Source organism: Malus domestica, chromosome 10 (genome assembly GCF_042453785.1).
Source record: "Malus domestica chromosome 10, GDT2T_hap1".
NCBI classification, from domain to species: Eukaryota; Viridiplantae; Streptophyta; class Magnoliopsida; order Rosales; family Rosaceae; genus Malus; species Malus domestica.
The window spans coordinates 1,364,684-1,381,464 of record NC_091670.1 but is presented as its reverse complement, the minus strand read 5'-3'; the positions used below and the strand labels follow the sequence as shown (position 1 = coordinate 1,381,464).

At 36.4% G+C, this 16,781-nt stretch overlaps 1 long non-coding RNA gene across 3 annotated transcripts; it reads left to right on the top strand.

The window, feature by feature from the left end:
- The first annotated feature begins 7,035 nt into the window (after positions 1 to 7,035).
- On the top strand, positions 7,036 to 10,186 carry LOC114827237 (uncharacterized). Of its 3 annotated transcripts, XR_011571697.1 has the most exons (6): positions 7,036 to 7,138; positions 8,042 to 8,820; positions 8,925 to 9,143; positions 9,264 to 9,362; positions 9,455 to 9,532; positions 9,614 to 10,186. It is a non-coding gene; the product is annotated as an uncharacterized lncRNA (long non-coding RNA). The 3 variants fall into 3 exon arrangements; XR_011571698.1 differs by lacking the exon at positions 7,036 to 7,138 and having other exon boundaries at positions 7,608 to 8,802; XR_003776450.2 differs by lacking the exon at positions 7,036 to 7,138 and having other exon boundaries at positions 7,613 to 8,820.
- Positions 10,187 to 16,781: the final 6,595 nt, after the last annotated feature.

Here is a 16,781-nt window from a genome sequence, read left to right as displayed (position 1 = left end):
ATAAATATTTAAAGTATTAATTAATTTAAGAATAAATATTTAAGGTATTAAATCGTTTGTGAATATTTGTTTGTAATTACAAAGTTAACGTAAACATAGATACTTTATTCTATTCATCGCTCAATATATTGCGCGATGATAATTCGTCGCGCAAATACACCTTGCGCGACTAATACATGTGTTTGTCACGCAGTGCTCTGTCTGAATGCGTTCAAACCTTCCAATTTATTGCTCATTAATGATGCATTTTGCGCGACGGCTTATAGTTTTGTGCAACGACTATTTCGTCGCACAAAGTTGTCCTAGTGCTATATAAACACAGTTTTAGAGTCGAAGTTTTCAAAAAAAATTTGTTTAGAAAAGAATGGCCGATTCTGGGAAAAAGAAAGTTGTAGTGCGAGTAGAGAGGTACCGACAGAAGCAAGTGCCGTACTTTGAAGGCAAAAATTTGGCTGAGGTGTACGCCGAATTCATTTATGACATTGGGAATTTGGTGCGGAGGGATTGTTCTGCCAAGTTTGAGTCTTGGAAAAAGGTCCCTGAGGAGCTGAAGAAGTCCATGTTGCGAGAGTTATTGGTAAGTTTATGGTAAATAATGAAAAATTATTTTTGATAAAACGTAATATGTTTTAAATTACTAATTTATTGTTATTGGCATTAATGTAGGTTCATTGGGATATTGATGAAACCGATGAGAAGCAACGAATTTATGTGGATGGGCTTTTCAAGCAGAGATTCTGGAAGTGGAAGTTTGATGTTTTGCAGGCGAGGGAGGATTGAAGTTGATGAGGGTTTTTTTTTTTTTTTTAAATAAGATTTTGTGGACTTTATGTTGAATGAATAAATATATGTGATGTGGATGAGTATTAATATTTGCAGTAATTATAATTTTTATTTGGGATCGTAAATTAGTTTTGTTAATTAATTTAATGTTTAATGAGGTTTGAGTTTTTTATTTATAATAAAATAAAAATTTACAGTACATACAAATAAAGAAGGAAAACATAAATAAATAAAAAATATATATTTCTAGCGCGACGAACGTCTTCTTTCGTCCCGCAAATAACATTTGAGCGACTAATACAGACGTTCGTCGCGCAAGAAATATTTGCGCGACGAAAAAGTTTTCTTCATCACTCAAAGGTTCTTTGCTTGACTAACATATTATTCGTTGTGTATGTAAACACGGGAATTCCTGCGATAAACGAGACAAGAACACGTGTACAAAATAATATTTGTATTAATGATTTAGGGGTTACAATCTCTTCTACAAATTTATCCTCTGATTCTATCTTTGAAACGTGTGGATGTAGTGTTGTTGATCCAAGGGCCGTCGAGGCTTGATCTTGGACGAACAGTTGATGAATGATGAACACCTTCTTCAAGGGGCCGTCGGGGCTTGATCTTGAATTGGTGGAAGTTCTTCAAGGGGGCGTTAGGGCTTGATCTTGAAGAAGGATTTCACGAAGAACGAAGAGGGCTTTCTTGATCCTTCGGGATTTGCTTGAGAGCTTCAGAGTTTCGAGGCTTCAAGGCTTTGGTGTGGTGTGATTTCTCTTCCAATTTGGGAGTAGAGAAAGTGTATGTCCAAACTCCTCCTTGATTCTTTGATGGGGGAGCCTATTTATAGGCTTTGGGAATGGATCACCACCATCCATTTGTTTTGGGTGGATGTTGTAGGTGAATTTTGGTGGGTGTTGTAGGTGAATTTTGGTGGGTGTTGTAGGTGAATTTTGGTGGGTGTTGTAGGTGTATTTTGGTGGGTGTTGTAGGTGAATTGAATGAAGGTTGTAATTTTAATACAATGGTCAACATTTATTTCACTAAAATTTCAATGTTTACAAATGTAATCTTAATGCAACGGCTAACATTTATGCCACCGAAATTTCAACGTCTACAGCGTAAAATCATTCGTCCTTTTTTATCTGAAATCAGCCTTGTGCAGAGGCAAACTGCAAAAAATTTGCAGATTGTGCCTCTACACTCATCCCTGCGATTTTGCTGAATCTGGTATCCGTCATTTTCATTTTCTCTCAATTTCATCATCTAAATTACTCCCTTCATCTTCTCTAGGTTGATCGAGCTATCTCGGTGTGTCTGGTAAGCGTTTTTTGTCGTTACGGTAAAAGTATTAATGTAAATTCATACTAACGTCATTAATTTCGTTCTCTATAAGGATATTGTGTGTGATTAGCGATTGGTGGATAACGATTCAGAAGGTAATTTCTTCGTTTTATTTTTTAAACATACACCATTAATTAAATTATGTTGAACTTAGTTTGTTATGTTTATATTGTGCTATGAAACTATATTTATATTATGTTTTTAAATTTGTACTTGACGTACAAATATGTGTTGTGATGTACGGAGTTAATTGAAATTAACTTCGTACTTGTTTTTTATTTTTAGTAAAATTTAGTTTCCCGTTTAAGGATTAGTTCGATTTTGCGAATGGATGTGAAAGCATGACTGCGGTCCAATTAATTCTTGAATTGTCCCATTATTTGGACAGTTTGGGAATGCACAGTTATGACGCGTAGTTTATGGTTGAAGGATTAGGTTTCGATTGTGGAGATTTCGGTATCATCTCTGTACGTTCTTCGGGTCGTACACCTGAAGAACTGTATCGAGATGCTGCCAAAATTCATCCATGTCGAAATCTAATCTGATGTAGCCGTAAATTACGTGACATAACTATACATTCCCGAATGGGATAGGGCCCCTACCGGAGGCATAAGGTGACATTATCGGTTTGTATGAAGTTGTTGTGATTGTTGTATTGTTATTGTGGTTTCAGGAATTATGGACAGGACGTGGATACAAAACCCGAATAGATGCGCGGACGAATACTTGGATGGAATCGAGGATTTTATTGACTTTGCAAGTACACACAACCCGGGTGCAACTAGAATCCGGTGTCCTTGTAGGAGGTGTAACAACACGTTAAGGGAGACAATAGAAAATGTTCGATTTCATTTAGTAAAGAATGGAATGATTGAGACATATAATACTTGGAACCATCATGGGGAACAATTTGACAATGCTTCGTCTTCAAATGCCACAATAGTGGATAATGTTGAACCTATTGTCGATCCTAATGAACAAGTCATGGATATTATAAATGATGTTTCTCCATTTGCATCGACAAACACCAATCACGAAGGGGAAGATGACATGCCTACACCAATGGACAGTGCAGAGTTCGAACAATATGAAAAACTATTAAAAAAATGCCAACCAAGAGTTATACCCGGGGTGCAAAAGCTTTTCCATTCTCACGGCCATTGTGGAACTAATGCATGGAAAAATAAAGCATCGTATGTTGAACCAGTGTTTCGATTACTTTTTGGGGGTTTTCAAGAAAATGCTTCCGAAGGACAATTGTTTGTCGAAAGACCATAGAGACGCACAACAGGTGTTGAAAGGTCTTAGATTAGGTTATGAAAACATTTATGCTTGCAAAAAAAATTGCATTTTATTCTACGAAGAGTATAAAACTTTGGATAAATGCCCCATATGCATTGAGTCTAGGTTCAAAATGACATCTCATAATAGAACCACTAAGATCCCACAAAAAGTCATGCGTTATCTGCCCCTGAAACCTAGGTTGCAGTAATTGTATATGTCGTCGCATACTGCCACAGACATGAGATGGCATAAGGAAAAACGGGTAGATGACGATGTGATGCGACATCCTGCAGATGGGGAGGCATGGAAAGAGTTCGATTGAACGTTCCCCGAGTTTGCTGCTGATTCTCGTAACATTAGATTGGGACTTGCCACTGACAGATTTAATCCATTTGGGGTTTTAAACCAACATCATAGTACTTGGCCAATTTTCATATTTCCGTATAATTTGCCACCATGGAAATGTATGAAAAAAGAATACATGATGATGACTCTATTGATAACTGAGGATCCTGGTAGGTCAATGGATGTATACTTACGGTCGTTGATGGATGAGCTAAAAGATTTATGGATACACGGTGTGCGCACATACAATAAATGTATTGGCAAGATGTTCACTTTGCGGGCTGCAGTGATGTGGACTGTGAACGATTTCCCCGCATATTCAATGGTTTCCGAGTGGAGCACTAGAGGTTATATGGCATGCCCTGTATTCAAGAAAGATGTAACGTCTAGTTGGCACGCTGGAAAAGTTTGTTACCTTGGTCATCGAAGATGGTTGCCTTGGGACCACGAGTCGCGAGAGAAGAATAAAGAGTTTGACGGGGAGAAAGAGCATCGCCTTAGACCCAGAGAATGGTCCGGTGCTCAGATTTTGGAACAACTTAACCGTTTGGATTTTGCTTCTTTCAGGACCAATGTCACTAGGACAAGACCTGCTACACATATGAACTAGACGCACAAGTCTATGTTTTTTGAGCTCCCGTATTGGTCTAAACTAAAATTGAGACACAACCTCGATGTTATGCATGTTGAGAAAAATGTATTTGACACATTGGTCGGCACAATTCTAGATATTGAAGGCAAGACAAAGGACACGATTAAAGCTCATCTTGATTTGGAACGAATGGGAATACGACGGGGTTTATGGATGAGTAGGGACAATGATAAAGCCATAAGGGATCTTGCATTTTTTTCAATGAAACCGAATGATAAGAAAGAATTTTTAAAGTTTTTATCATCTGTAAAGTTTCCCGATGGGTATGCTTCAAATATCGCGCGTTGCATGAACGTTGACGGGGGTAAATTAGTTGACTTAAAGAGTCATGACTGCCATGTGGTTCTGCAACGCCTACTTCCTATGGGTATTCGACATCTCTTGCCACCCGATGTAGTGAAACCAATAATGTTGTTGTCCAGTTTTTTTTCGCAATTGACGTTAAGAACATTACGAAGAACGGACGTTAATTAGTTACACCATGACATTGTGCAAGTTCTATGCAAGTTTGAGATGATATTTCCTCCAGCCTTCTTCATAAGTATGATACACGTGATGGTTCACTTACCAGATGAGGCATTGCTTGCTGAACCAGTCAACTTTCGATGGATGTATCCAATAGAAAGGTATATATTCCTCGTTTTTTTATTAATCGATATTAAATATATTACGATTAGTAATATGTGTCTCGTATCATTTTCTTTTGGCAGGCTTCTCGGAGACTTGAAGAAAAGTGTACGAAACAAAGCGAAGCCTAAATGATTCATTATACAAGCTTGGGTGTCATATGAGGCACTTACATTTTGTGGAATGTATTTAAAAGATGTTGAGACAACTTTCAATCGTCCTCCTCGCAATAATGACGGGGGTGTGAGAAAGGAGAAACTTTCAGTTTTTGCCCAGGTCGCTCGACCATTCGGAGATCCGATTTGTGGCGAGTCGTTTTCCAAGAAGGACATGGATGTAGCACATTGGTTCGTACTCAACAATTGTGACGAGACACTGTCACACCTAGACGAGCATGAAAATATGATGAAGCAGACACATCCTTCACATTTATATGCCAAGAAACACCGTGAATTATTTCCGCAGTGGTTTCTCGAATATGTAAGTTTGAAGTGTTTTGTATTGGACATATATATTGTACCAATTAAGTTGCTCGAACTAACAAATTTAAATGTTTGTCTAATATTAGGTGAATCAATTGAAAGCATCGAATTCCCCCACGTACAGTGAAGAGTTATATAACTTAGCGTTCAGACCAATTCGCGTTGAATTGTACTTGGGTTGCCATGTCAACGGCGTCAAGTTCTTTGCGGGTGCATGAGATGACAAGTTGTGTACACAAAACAGCGGTGTTCATGTCCCCGAAGGAGGCGAAAGTACAAACATTGAATTCTATGGCAAACTAACAAGTGTCGTGCAATTGCTTTATAAAGACCGGTGCCAAGTGATCCTATTTAAGTGTCGATGGTTTGATACACACCCAAATAGGCATGGAAGTGTGAAAACATGTCATGGATTACTATCAGTAAACACTACCAAAACTTGGTACGATGACGACCCTTACATATTAGCAACCATGGCAAAAAAAAAATTGTGTATCTAGATGACCCTAAATCTGGGAGGGGTTGGAAAGTTGTTCAGAAGATGGATCATAGGAACGTGTATGCTATACCAGAACAAGACCGTACTAACGACAACATCAACAATGTTGCTGACCAATGTCTTGAATCTTTCATGGAAAGTGGTGCGGAAACACTCCGAGATACTAATCTTATCCAAGAACCATTTCGGATAGATGGAGTATCTTTAATCGAAATACTGATTCAGTCCATCACGATTGACCTCGGTAATATTCCACGATACGATGGTCCAGTGCGCACGAACGACGATGGTGACGTACCTATTGATGATAAGGAATGGGACACTGAAAATGATGATAGCGACGAAAGTGAAAGTTATTATAGTTCGGATTATGATTAAGGCAATTTATTTGTAATTTTTTTGTAAAACACATGAAATGTTTAATGCATTATATAGAGTGATGGAAAAAATGGTATGAATGATTCCCATTTTATATGTGAATTACTTTGTAAATAAAGTTGTTTTGTTTGTATTTTATAATAAATTGTAAACAAAATGAAACAAAAAAAAAAAAACCAATTTAAAACACAATTGCGCGACGCATAAAATTTGTTTGGTTGCGCAAATATACTTTGCGCGACGAAATATATGCATTCGTCACCCACGTGTCTGAAAATTCAATTAAAGTGCTTTTTTCGCGGAAATTTTAAAAAACTTGCGCAACGAATCAATATATTTCGTCTCGCAAAGTATATTTGCGTTGCGCGACGAAATATATTGATTTGTCGTGCAACTATCTAAAAATTCAAATAAAGCGCTTTTTTCGTTGAAATTTTAAAAAATTTGTGTGACGAAATATATTGATTCGTCACACAACTGTCTGAAAATTCAAATAAAGCGTTTTTTTTTTGCGGAAATTTTAAAAAACTTGCGCAACAATTGTTTAGCCTTGCGAGACGAACACTCCGTCGCGTAATATTCTATATTATTAACCCGTGCGTCTCGTTCCTCCTTTACTTCCCTTTTTTTCCTTTCTTTCCCACGCGATACCCTCTCTTTCCTTCCTCTCTATCTTCGTCTGTCTCTCCTTCACTCACTTCGTCTCTCCATCCCTCTCTTAGTCCATCACCTCTTTTTCTCCAACAGGTAATTTCTTTTTCAGTTTTTAGTTTCAATTTTGTTTATTGACTGGGGGTTAGAATTAGGGTTTTTATTTTTTTTCAAATTGGGGGCGATGGGGTTAGATTTAGGGTTCGTAAATTGGAGGTTACATTTAGGTTCTTAAATTAGAGTTTTTAGGGTTCTTAATTGGGCTTAGATTTAGGTCTTAACTTAGGGGAACGATTTTGGGCAGTGAGGTTAGATTAGGTTTTCTTAAATTGGGGGTTAGATTTAGGGTGCTTCACTGGGGGTTAGATTAGGGTTCTTAAATTAGGGGTTTTTTAATTTCAAGTACAGGGGTTCAAACTAGGGGTTTTCTAATTTAAGTACAGGGTTCTTAAATTAAGGATTTGCATTGTTGACTGCCACGATTTGTTGATATATAATGGGGTATTACCCTTTGTTGTTGCCTTATTAATATGATAGACTCGATTGTGTTGCTTGTTGAATTCGGCCTCCCAATTTTGAAGTTACATTTACGTTTTGATGTTAATCTTTCTTTTTTGCATAGTAATTTGAATTCCTCCATTATAGTTTAGATTATATATATATATATATATATATATATATATATTAGATTTTCATGAGAGGTATGAGCAAACTTCTTTTGCTGCAAATCGCAGAGCACATGAACTTTGTTATGATGGGAATGTTTCAATTATTTTCATATTTCTACATCTCCAAAATCATTGAATCTTCCCATATGCATTCAGAAAATGCTTTTGACCAGCCAATGGACTGGAATTCCCATATGTTTATTTGAGTTAACAAGTTAATTTGAAATCAAATCAACAATTAGCAATCCTTTTGTAGCCATTGAAGTTGTTAGCATGTGAAAACAGAATCAAAATATTTGGGTACTAAACAAATTGATTGCCAATTTTGTAGATGTCTCACCTCATTAGAACCCGGAGACCGATGACTTCTACACCTAGTTCGACGACTATACCTACTACTGTCGCCACTGCTCTGGTAGAGATGGACCATAGGCCGGTCAATCCAATTCACTCAGATGGTCATCCAGTCCCACAGGCGTAGGCATCGTCGACTTCTTCGGTGGCGTTACCTATTAGCGCCAGACGAACTCATCGACGCCCCCGCACTGTGGACCAGATGTCGCCATTGGGATCCACAACCGATGCCTCTGATACACGACCAGGTATACTATCCTAATTCACTCCCTCATTCCCTTGTTTACTAAGTTTTTTTATTTTAGGTTCAATTTGTTATGTCATGTAAGGATTAAAAAGTTTTCATCGTTCCGAACCTTCTATTAAACTATTGTGATCATTGTGTTGGATATGTATATTGTTTATGTTATTTTCAGGATTTTGGGAAATGTTTTAATTATAGGGGAGGTTATGCCGAAATTTTAGTAGGATTTGTTATTAGTTATGGGTTAATGATTTTTTTTTCATCTCTTTGCAACGAAAAAAAACACCCGAGGACCTTGTCGGCAATTAAAGACGAGGAAGGTCACCCAGGTGACCAACAGTCGTATCCCAATCGAAGATGATGAGCGACATCGGGCAATACCAACGGCGGAGCAGCATAGTGCATTGGCCCACGACATTGGGCATGTCGTGCGGACCTTTTGCCCTATGCTGTGGAAGTCTTGGAAGGCGATGCCGGAGGAGACGAAAATTACGGTGTGCAATCAATTGTCCGTAAGTAGCATCACCTTTTTAATGCTTTTCATGTAAAATTTATATATTTATATGTATTACTGTCTTTTATTACTAATGCTTTCAAAATATTTGTTATATTGCAGACAAACTACAATTTGGAGCACATGGACGAGGACAAGTTTGCGTATGCCAATCGGCTCTTCTCCGAACGGTACAAGCAGTGGAAGAGTGACCTGCACCAATGGTTCCAAAAGTTTGATGATCCGCAGGTCGCTCTTAAGGAGGGATGTCCGAAGGAGTTGGAGGACCGACAAGATAGTTAGGTTTGGCTTTGCGGTCATTTTAAGGACCCGACATATGTGGTGCGTTTTTAATGACGACTTCTTTCATTTTACTTTTTTATTTTTTTAATAATGTTTATTATTAATTTTTTTAATTTTCTTTAACTATTACAACTAATACGTTTATTTTTTGTATAATAGAAGAAGGCGAAGGCGAACAAGATCAATCGAGAGAAGAAGACTCTTCTCCACCATTCGGGTTCGAGGCCTTTCTCCTATAGGATGGAGGCGCGACGAAAGGTATATATTACAACTTTCATTTCTAATTTTAAAATGTCGCTAATAATTTTTTTTTGTACTAACATTTTCCTTATCTTTTTCGATTTTATGAGGGTTCACAATTTTCGAAGATTGACGTCTTTGCTAACGTTTATGTTCGGCCTGGGAATGAGTTGACCTAGTCCCTTCATGTAAGTAATTTCTTATGCATTAAACATTTATACTAATTCTTTCAAATTGTTTTCTATTAATAATCCATGTTTTTTTCACAGGCAACTATGGTGGAGAAGCGACAGGTGGTGCTTCAGGAGTCCGCCTCCCACCTTCCCTCAGACACGGCGATCGAGTCTGTGGATCCCCCTGAGGATGCAGGGTTTCACATCGTCACAGAGACGTTGGACCAGACTTTCGGTCGGAGGCCAGGGACATATTGTCGGGGGATGGGAAATGCCAGGCGTTGGGAAACTGGAGCCTCGTCATCCTCACAGTTAAAGACCAAGGTTACGGCTTTGACGCAGGAAGTCATTGGGCTGAGGAGTGAGCTAACATCATACAAGTCTCAAATGTCAATGCTTGTACAAGCCTTCAGTTCCTCTGTAATACATCTCCCCAGTTTTTCTACACCATCGCCCTCACAGCCCTTCCACACCGAGCAAGCATAGCAATCAGGCCCGTCGACCTCCGACCCCATCCCCAACCAGCAGCAAGATTACCAAGCGCCTCCGAATGACATGCCTATAGATTTTGCCTCTTTATTTTCGTAGTTTTGTTCCTTTTTTTTTTAAACTTTATATTTGTACGTACATTTTTATTTATATTATAAACAAATAAAAATTATTCATTAATTTCTTTTTTTTTTCTTTCTCATTAGTATGAAATATGTTTTTTTTTCCTTTTATTCTATTTTTTTATTAAAAATTACACATGCGCGATGACGAAATGTCGTCGCGCAAAATTAAGCGCGTCTTACTCTTCGTCGCGCATCACCACGCGCCTACTATAGATTTCGTCGCACAAAAAGTTTTGAGACAAATTACCCACAAATGCACTTGTACTCGTTTATATCGTACGACGAAAACCTTTGTCCGTATAACTTTCGCGCGAGGACTAGTAAAGCATCGCGCAATTGTTAAGACGCGCAACAAATTTGAAGATGTTCGTCGCGCAATGTCTTTTTTCACGAGCTTTGCGCGACAAAATATGCGCGACGATTTTCTGGTCACCATAGTTTATGTGCGACCAAATAATTCTTTGCGTGACAAAATGTCCCTAGTCGCGCAAACTGTTTAATTTAGTAGTGAGTAGAATTAAAAGACGTAATTAGTCAATATTTATTTTCTGAAAATTCTAAATAGAAGACATGTCTTTTGGGTCAACACTATTAAGAAGGGTTGTATATCTTCAACTAAAATGAAAAGACTCAATGAACGGGTGCTTTAATGTCTATAAATACCTATTGTGGCATAATGTTTCACACACAATTTCAGAAATTGGTTTCTACATTCCTTGCTCTCTTCTCTCTCCATCACATTCATAAAATTTCTTTCTAGTTATTTCTAAGGGAATATACTTCGGTTTTGCTAATCGAATATTTCATACTTTGTTGTATCCTAAAAGTGATTTGCCAAGAACCTTTTAGCAAACTCATTCGAGTGGGGGCAAATAACACTTTAAGGAAACGATTCAAGTAGTACATTAAAGTCATCCTTCGGATTATTCTCTATATTTCTACATTTACTCTAACAATCTTAAAGTGTTATTTTCATCATGGAGAACAAGTCTGATAACATGGCTTTGAAGATTATCAATCAAGATGTCCATAAGCTAGACAAATTTGATGGATCAAACTTCACTCGATGGAAGGACAATACGTGTTTCATGCTTACTATTCTAAACTTCATATATGTGCTGGACCCAAAATTGTAGCCTATTCGTGAACCAAGTAACAAAGATACGAACAAAATAGTTGCCAATCGAAAGAAGCATGAAGAAGATGAATTGGTACGTAAAGGACACATCTTGGGCACATTATTTGATCGCTTATATGACCTATACGCACACATTCAATCTCCAAAGGAAATTTGGGAAGCACTTAAACACAAGTACACAACGGAGAAAAGATGTACCGATAAATTTTTAATGTTTAAATATTATGAGTTCACTATGATTGATAACAAACTCATCCTAGACCAAGTTCATGAATTATTGGTCTTAGTCTCAAAGCTTCGTGGACTTAAAATAGTTATTCCAGATCCTATGATAGTTGGAGCTATTATGGCAAAATTACCCCAAACATGGAATAACTATAGAAAGAAACCTCTACACATGGTGGAAGATATTACTTTGGAGGATTTGCAAAAGGGTATTCAAATTGAAGATGAAACTTGAAATCGTGATAAGAATTTTGCAAATCAAGATTCCTCTAAAGATCATGGAAACAATTACAAAAAGAACTTCAAAGTTAAAATTGACAAAGGGAAGTTTAAGAAGATCAATTCCAACAAACAATCAAAAGAATGCACATGGTGTTTGCTACCATTGTGGAAAGAAAGACCATTACATTCGTGATTATAGACATAGGAAAGCCAGTGAGGAATATGCCAATAAGACCAATAATGCAAACATGGAGGAAAATTTTGGAATTGATAACATCATTGCAATGCTTTGATTGCTTGCTTGCGTACACTTGGTTTGATTGCTTGCAATGATCGTTATAATGATAAATGTGAAACATGTATTCAAGCCAAAATGACTAAGAAACCTTTTTCAACTGCTGAAAGAAAGACAAATTTATTAGACTTAATACATTCTGACATATGTGAATTTAATGGTGTTTAAACAAGAGGGGGAAAAAGATAATTTATCACACTTATAGATGATTGTTCTAAGTTCACTAATGTTTATTTATTGTCTAATATAGATGAAGCTTTTGAATGTTTTAAGCACTATAAGGCTGAAGTTGAAAACCAAAAAGGAATGAAAATTAAGTGCCTTCGTAGTGATAGAGGTGGTGAATATTTTTCACATGAATTTGAAATTTTTTGTGAAGAGCATGGTGTTGTGTTATACATCAAAGAACTACACCCTTTACACCACAACAAAATGGTTTGGCAGAAGAAAAAAAAAATAAGATACTTATTAAGATGATTAATGTTAATACTCCTAAATATTTATGGGGTGAAGCATTGTTTACTGCATGTCATATACACAATAGAATTACATCTATGAAGACACATGTGTCACCATATGAAATTTGGAGAGGAAGAAAACCAAATTTGTCATATTTGAGAGTATGGGGTTATGTATCTTTTTATAAGGCACTCGATCATAAGAGATCCAAGTTGGGTCCAAAAGGAATTAAAAGAATATTTATAGGATATGCAAAAAATTAAAAGGCATATAGGTTGCTTAATTTAGACTCAAATACAATAGTTAAATCTAGAGATGTCAAAGTTATAGAAAATAAATTCTATAATGACTACTCGATGCCTAAAAAAAAGAATGATCAAACACCTTTCTCTAATCCGGCTACTAGTCCTTCTCAATGTGAGAAAAGAAAAAAGTTTGAAACTGTTAATGAACTAAGGAAAAGCCAAAGAGTAAGAAAAGAAATGACTCTAAGCCCTGATTTTATTTCGTCTCAAGCTATTGTATTTTTAGTCGAAGGAAATAGAAAAAGGTTCTTAAAAAATATCCATTTTGTTGAATATTGAGGATAATCCTAAAAGTCTAAGCGAAGCAATGACTTTAAGCGATGCAGCTTTTTGGAAAGAGGCTATAGATGATGAATTTGAATCATTAATATCTAATCAGACATGGGTTTTAGTAGACTTACCCCAAGGATCAAAAGCAATATGTTGTAAGTGGGTGTTTAGAAGAAAATACAATACAGACAGGTCTACTCAGACATTTAAAGTTAGGCTAGTTGCCAAGGGTTTTAAGTAGAAAAAAGGAATAGACTATTTCGATACATATGCACCAGTAGCTAGTTTCACATCAATTAGAATATTGTTTGTATTGTCATCTTTATATAATTTGTATGTGCATCAAATGGATGTGAAAACAGCATTTTTAAATGGTGATTTGGATGAAGAAGTCTACATGGAACAATCAGAAAAGTTTGTTCTCCTTGGAAATGAAAAGAAAGTTTGTAAATTAGTAAAGTCGTTATATGGATTGAAGCAATCACCAAAACAATGGCATGAAAATTTTGATTCTGTCATTTTATCATATGGTTTTAGACATAGCAATTCTGATAAATTCATATACTCTAAATTCACAAGTGATTATGGTGTTGTTATATGTTTATATGTCAATGACTTGCTAATTTTTGGTACAAACATAAAGGGTCTATCTGAAATTAAAAAGTATCTAAATTCAAAATTCAAGATGAAGGACTTGAATGAAGTAGATACTATCTTGGGAATTAAAGTAAAGAAGCATAGTAGGGGTTACACTTTGTGTTAGTCACATTATATAACAAAATTGCTTCTTAAGTTTAAGCACAAATAAAAGAAGCAAATACTGCTTATGACCCTAGTGAGACTTTGCTTAATAATTCTGGTAGGTCCGTTGCATAGCTTAAGTTGTTGGAAATGTGCCCTAAAGCCAATCATATGATGATACTTTATGAACATTTCACATGTTAAACTAATCTAGTTTAATATAAAGGGTAAAGATTATTGTTTAAAGCCGTCTCATATAAATGTTATATGCTTAAACGATAAGTCCAAGGAATATGTGATTGGGAGAATGTAATCGAAAGAAGTTAGATTCATGAGACATTCTCTTTCGTATACATATCCTAAACGTTCTTGATCATAGGATTGTCAATTGGGCATTGACAGTCCGTTAAGATTAGTACGTGCTACGTCTTCTCTTAGGGAGAGTGACTGGTCTCGAGTCATTGGTGTGACTGACACCAAGACAAGCATGTAGGTGCTCAATAGAGAATGAGTCCACTGAACGTGATCAACAAGGAGTTCTCATACTCATGTTACATGAGAACTCATGGTTGGGGTAATGCAAAGTAGTCATTTGACCTGAGGCATCATAGTTGTCTTATGGTTAGGTCCTTAATCTTTGACTATGTCAAAGTCACTCAGTCAAAGGGTGTCCACGACATAGTTGGGATTAAGCCACTTAGCCATGAAGGCAAGTGAATGCACAACAAGGGATCTCTAACCTTCAAACCGTTTGAGGGAAAGTATTTTATGATATGATTAAGAATCTCTAGCCAGAGTATGAATGAGAATTAGGAAGTCATTTCAAATCACATTCAAGGTAATCATATAAGTAAAACAATCACATTGGATAGTAGACATGAATAAACTATCAAACCAAACAATGTGGTCAAGAGTATTGTATTGGAGAATAACCGTATTGCATTGTAATCCTAAACTGAGTAGGTTCTCCACCTCTTCTGATTAGCTTGGGTAGCCATGATATACTGCTAGGTGCCACTCATGGTTTGTGGAAGCCCTAAAGATGTACAATCACTAAAGGGAGAATTGAAAGTATGTTTCAATTCAAAATTGATTTGAAGAGTTCTAATCGCTCACTGCCTCGCTAAAAGGAACCTAATACATCGTACACCGTGTAAGGTAGAGATTGAAGAAACAACGAAGATGAGTAAGGATAATTAAATGGTTTAATTATTTATGGCTAGGATTAATTAATATGTTAATTAATCAAATGAATCAGATCGTTTTAGCTTTTGAGTAATTATTCGACCTCAAGGCCCATTGGGCTTAGAACTGTCAAGCCCATTAACTTAAGTTGTATGACAACTTAATTATTAAAGAATCAAAAGGGCCCAAATAGCCCAAAGCCTTTAGAAGGCCGGCCATATTGTAACTGAATGGGTTTTGGTTCTTTTTGTCACTTAAGTGAAGTGACTATATAAAGGACTTTATAGCCAAAAGTTCATTAGGGGTTTCTAGAGAGAAAAGATGATAACACAAAGCTCTCTCTTCTCTTAGGAGGCCGGCCACCCTAGAGGAAAAATAGCTAGCAATCTTTCTTCCTCTAGGTCACTCATCTATTCCTTAATGCTCTCCTTGGTGTGGAGACCTATAAGTTCTCTATTTTGGGAACTTGGAGAATCCATTCCTTCATCCATCCAAGAAGTCATGGAGCCAAGAAGCAAAGTTCCTCCATCCACATCCATGGAGTCAAAGAGCAAGGATACTAAGGGAAAAAAGGCTCTCACATGGGTGAATATCCTTTGCTAAGCAAAGAGGTGCTTCAAAGGTATAAAAGTTTCTCAACTCTTTTCTTTAAAATTTGAGTTGAGTTTTGGTTCACCACAATTACTAGGCCTTGAATTTCATGGGTAAAGTTTTGTTTTTGAGTGCATACAAGCATGATTCCACCTTTTAATTGTTAATTGCATGCATAGATGTTGTTCAAATGAACTAATTTTCACAAATATTTCCTTCATAAGTATGCTAGTGTAATCAGAAGTTTAATGTATGCTAGTGTAATCAAAAGTTTACTGTATGTCATGCATTGTATTAGGCCAGATATCGCATTTGCAGTAAGCAAGCTTTCTAGATACACTAGTCATCCAAGTACTGCTCATTGGAAAGCAATAACTAGAATTTTTGGTTATCTTAAAAGAACTATTAACCTGAATCTAACTTATTATGAGTCTCCAGCAGTACTAAAAGGATATTCAGATGCAAGTTGGATAAAGTGCTAATGATAATAAGTCTACATCAAGGTGGATTTTTACAATTGCCAGAGGAGCAATTTCTTGGGCTTCGAAGAAGCAAACATGTATAGCACATTCAACTATGGAATCTAAATTTATAGTATTAGCAGCAGCAGGTAAAGGATTCGAATGGATTAGAAATTTGTTATTGGAAATAGAGTTGTGGCCACAACCAATGCCATCAATTTCTTTATACTATGATGGCAAGGCTACTTTGTCTAGAGCATACAATAAGGTATACGATGGAAATTCTAGACATATTAACTTGAAACATGAATATGTCAAGCAATTAATAACTGATTGAGTTATTAATATTATTTATGTTAAATCAAGTAATAACTAGGCAGATCCACTAACAAAAGCAATTTCAAGAGCTTTGGTAGTTAGTATGTCTAGTGGAATAGAGCTAAAACCCTTTACTGAAAATTAGCCACCAATAATGGTAACCCGACTTTGTCTAGAACATCACTAGTTCAAAAGTTTAATGGGTAATAACAAGTTATTGATAAATGGTTGTGAAAGCACTGAAAATTAATGTATATGGCTCATTCCAGGATGATCAGTGCAATACTGTTACGTTTAGGAGGATGAATTTTATATCTTAATGAGGTTATTTTTGTTATGTCTATAGTAGCAACGACATGGGAAGGAACCTCACCAATATGAACATAAGAAATGGTGCCGCTTTTACCAAGAGTTAGGTTTTCTCTTGTAAATGATCATGA